Raw genomic sequence first — 5,181 nt, 5'->3', positions numbered from 1 at the left:
CACGCTACATCCGAGACCCCACAACACCTCTCCCGGGTGGGCTCGAACGACCAACCTTTCGGTTAACATCTAAACGCGTTAACCATTGCGCCACGGAAGCTCAGAAATTAAATGGTTGTCACGTTTTGTGGAAAAGATATGACTTTTCACGCTACATCCGAGACCCCACAACACCTCTCCCGGGTGGGCTCGAACGACCAACCTTTCGGTTAACATCTAAACGCGTTAACCATTGCGCAACGGAAGCCCAAAAATTAAATGTTCGTCAGGTATTGTGGAAAAACTTTGGCTTTTTACGTTACATTTGAAATCCCAAAACACCGCTCCCGGGTGGGCTCGAGCCACCAACCTTTCGGTTAACAGCCGAACGCGCTAACCATTGCGCCACGGAAGCCCAAAAATTAAATGGTGGAAAGGTATTGTGGAAAAACTTTGGCTTTTTACGTTACATTTGAGATCCCAAAACACTGCTCCCGGGTGGGCTCGAACCACCAACCTATTAGTTAACAGCCGAACGCGCTAACCATTGAGCCACGGAAGCTCAGAAATTAAATGGTTGTCACGTATTGTGGAAAAGATATGACTTTTCACGCTACATCTGAGACCCCACAACACCTCTCCCGGGTGGGCTCGAACCACCAACCTTTCGGTTAACAGCTGAACGCGTTAACCATTGCGCAACGGAAGCCCAAAAATTAAATGTTCGTCAGGTATTGTGGAAAAACTTTGACTTTTTACGTCACATCTGAAACCTCACAACACCGCTCCCGGATGGGCTCGAACCACCAACCTTTCGGTTAACAGCCGCACACACTAACCATTCCGCCACGGAAGCTCAGAAATTAAATGGTTGTCAGGTATTGTGGAAAAACTTTTACTTTTTACGTCACATCTGAAACCTCACAACACCGCTCCCGGATGGGCTCGAACCACCAACCTTTCGGTTAACAGCCGAACGCGCTAACCATTGCACCACGGAAGCTCAGAAATTAAATGGTTGTCAGGTATTGTGGAAAAGTTATGACTTTTCACGCTACTTCTGAGACCCCACAACACCTCTCCCGGGTGGGCTCGAACGACCAACCTTTCGGTTAACATCTAAACGCGTTAACCATTGCGCAACGGAAGCCCAAAAATTAAATGTTCGTCAGGTATTGTGGAAAAACTTTGACTTTTTACTTCACATCTGAAACCTCACAACACCGCTTCCGGATGGGCTCGAACCACCAACCTTTTGGTTAACAGCCGAAGGCGCTAACCATTGCGCCACGGAAGCTCAGAAATTAAATGGTTGTCAGGTATTGTGGAAAAGTCATGACTTTTCACGCTACATCTGAGACCCCACAACACCTCTCCCGGGTGGGCTCGAACGACCAACCTTTCGGTTAACAGCCGAACGCGCTAACCATTGCGTCACGGAAGCCCAATAATTATATGGTCGTCAGGTATTGTGGAAAAACCTTGGCTTTTTACGTTACATTTGAGATCCCAAAACACCGCTCCCGGGTGGGCTCGAACCACCAACCTTTCGGTTAACAGCCGAACGCGCTAACCATTGCGCCACGAAAGCCCAAAAACTAAATGGTCGTCAGGTATTGTGGAAGAACTTTGGCTTTTTACGTTACATTTGAGATCCCAAAACACCGCTCCCGGGTGGGCTCGAACCACCAACCTATTAGTTAACAGCCGAAGGCGCTAACCATTGAGCCACGGAAGCTCAGAAATTAAATGGTTGTCAGGTATTGTGGAAAAGTTATGACTTTTCACGCTACATCAAAGACCCCACAACACCTCTCCCGGGTTAGCTCGAACGACCAACCTTTGGGTTAACATCTAAACGCGTTAACCATTGCGCAACGGAAGCCCAAAAATTAAATGTTCGTCAGGTATTGTGGAAAAACTTTGGCCTTTTACGTTACATTTGAAATCCCAAAACACCGCTCCCGCGTGGGCTCGAACCACCAACCTTTCGGTTAACAGCCGAACGCGCTAACCATTGCGCCACGGAAGCCCAAAAACTAAATGGTCGTCAGGTATTGTGGAAAAGCTTTGGCTTTTTATGTTTCATTTGAGATCCCAAAACACCGCTCCCGGGTGGGCTCGAACCACCAACCTATTAGTTAACAGCCGAACGCGCTAACCATTGAGCCACGGAAGCTCAGAAATTAAATGGTTGTCACGTATTGTGGAAAAGATATGACTTTTCACGCTACATCTGAGACCCCACAACACCTCTCCCGGGTGGGCTCGAACCACCAACCTTTCGGTTAACAGCTGAACGCGTTAACCATTGCGCAACGGAAGCCCAAAAATTAAATGTTCGTCAGGTATTGTGGAAAAACTTTGACTTTTTACGTCACATCTGAAACCTCACAACACCGCTCCCGGATGGGCTCGAACCACCAACCTTTCGGTTAACAGCCGCACACACTAACCATTCCGCCACGGAAGCTCAGAAATTAAATGGTTGTCAGGTATTGTGGAAAAACTTTTACTTTTTACGTCACATCTGAGACCTCACAACACCGCTCCCGGATGGGCTCTAACCACCAACCTTTCTGTTAACAGCCGAACGCGCTAACCATTGCGTCACGGAAGCCCAAAAATTATATGGTCGTCTGGTATTGTGGAAAAACCTTGGCTTTTTACGTTACATTTGAGATCCCAAAACACCGCTCCCGGGTGGGCTCGAACCACCAACCTTTCGGTTAACAGCCGAAGGCGCTAACCTTTGAGCCACGGAAGCTCAGAAATTAAATGGTTGTCAGCTATTGTGGAAAATTTATGACTTTTCACGCTACATCTGAGACCCCACAACACCTCTCCCGGGTGGGCTCGAACGACCAACCTTTCGGTTAACATCTAAACGCGTTAACCATTGCGCAACGGAAGCCCAAAAATTAAATATTCGTCAGGTATTGTGGAAAAACTTTGACTTTTTACGTCACATCTGAAACCTCACAACACCGCTCCCGGATGGGCTGGAACCACCAACCTTTCGGTTAACAGCCGAACGCGCTAACCATTGCGCCACGGAAGTCCAAAAATTAAATGGTCGTCAGGTATTGTGGAAAAACTTTGACTTTTTAAGTCACATCTGAGACCTCACAACACCGCTCCCGGCTGGTCTCGAACCACCAACCTTTCGGTTAACAGCCGAACGCGCTAACCATTGCGCCGCGGAAGCTCAGAAATTAAATGGTTGTCAGGTATTGTTGAAAAGTTATGACTTTTCACGCTACATCCGAGACCCCACAACACCTCTCCCGGGTGGGCTCGAACGACCAACCTTTCGGTTAACATCTAAACGCGTTAACCATTGCGCCACGGAAGCTCAGAAATTAAATGGTTGTCACGTTTTGTGGAAAAGATATGACTTTTCACGCTACATCCGAGACCCCACAACACCTCTCCCGGGTGGGCTCGAACGACCAACCTTTCGGTTAACATCTAAACGCGTTAACCATTGCGCAACGGAAGCCCAAAAATTAAATGTTCGTCAGGTATTGTGGAAAAACTTTGGCTTTTTACGTTACATTTGAAATCCCAAAACACCGCTCCCGGGTGGGCTCGAGCCACCAACCTTTCGGTTAACAGCCGAACGCGCTAACCATTGCGCCACGGAAGCCCAAAAATTAAATGGTGGAAAGGTATTGTGGAAAAACTTTGGCTTTTTACGTTACATTTGAGATCCCAAAACACTGCTCCCGGGTGGGCTCGAACCACCAACCTATTAGTTAACAGCCGAACGCGCTAACCATTGAGCCACGGAAGCTCAGAAGTTAAATGGTTGTCACGTATTGTGGAAAAGATATGACTTTTCACGCTACATCTGAGACCCCACAACACCTCTCCCGGGTGGGCTCGAACCACCAACCTTTCGGTTAACAGCTGAACGCGTTAACCATTGCGCAACGGAAGCCCAAAAATTAAATGTTCGTCAGGTATTGTGGAAAAACTTTGACTTTTTACGTCACATCTGAAACCTCACAACACCGCTCCCGGATGGGCTCGAACCACCAACCTTTCGGTTAACAGCCGCACACACTAACCATTCCGCCACGGAAGCTCAGAAATTAAATGGTTGTCAGGTATTGTGGAAAAACTTTTACTTTTTACGTCACATCTGAGACCTCACAACACCGCTCCCGGATGGGCTCTAACCACCAACCTTTCTGTTAACAGCCGAACGCGCTAACCATTGCGTCACGGAAGCCCAAAAATTATATGGTCGTCTGGTATTGTGGAAAAACCTTGGCTTTTTACGTTACATTTGAGATCCCAAAACACCGCTCCCGGGTGGGCTCGAACCACCAACCTTTCGGTTAACAGCCGAAGGCGCTAACCTTTGAGCCACGGAAGCTCAGAAATTAAATGGTTGTCAGCTATTGTGGAAAATTTATGACTTTTCACGCTACATCTGAGACCCCACAACACCTCTCCCGGGTGGGCTCGAACGACCAACCTTTCGGTTAACATCTAAACGCGTTAACCATTGCGCAACGGAAGCCCAAAAATTAAATATTCGTCAGGTATTGTGGAAAAACTTTGACTTTTTACGTCACATCTGAAACCTCACAACACCGCTCCCGGATGGGCTGGAACCACCAACCTTTCGGTTAACAGCCGAACGCGCTAACCATTGCGCCACGGAAGTCCAAAAATTAAATGGTCGTCAGGTATTGTGGAAAAACTTTGACTTTTTAAGTCACATCTGAGACCTCACAACACCGCTCCCGGCTGGTCTCGAACCACCAACCTTTCGGTTAACAGCCGAACGCGCTAACCATTGCGCCGCAGAAGCTCAGAAATTAAATGGTTGTCAGGTATTGTGGAAAAGTTATGACTTTTCACGCTACATCCGAGACCCCACAACACCTCTCCCGGGTGGGCTCGAACGACCAACCTTTCGGTTAACATCTAAACGCGTTAACCATTGCGCCACGGAAGCTCAGAAATTAAATGGTTGTCACGTTTTGTGGAAAAGATATGACTTTTCACGCTACATCCGAGACCCCACAACACCTCTCCCGGGTGGGCTCGAACGACCAACCTTTCGGTTAACATCTAAACGCGTTAACCATTGCGCAACGGAAGCCCAAAAATTAAATGTTCGTCAGGTATTGTGGAAAAACTTTGGCTTTTTACGTTACATTTGAAATCCCAAAACACCGCTCCCGG

This window comes from Phalangium opilio, unplaced genomic scaffold (genome assembly GCF_054372755.1).
Source record: "Phalangium opilio isolate 3A_F unplaced genomic scaffold, DU_Popi_V2 ptg000002l_1, whole genome shotgun sequence".
NCBI lineage: Eukaryota > Metazoa > Arthropoda > Arachnida > Opiliones > Phalangiidae > Phalangium > Phalangium opilio.
This window is presented reverse-complemented; position numbering follows the sequence as displayed.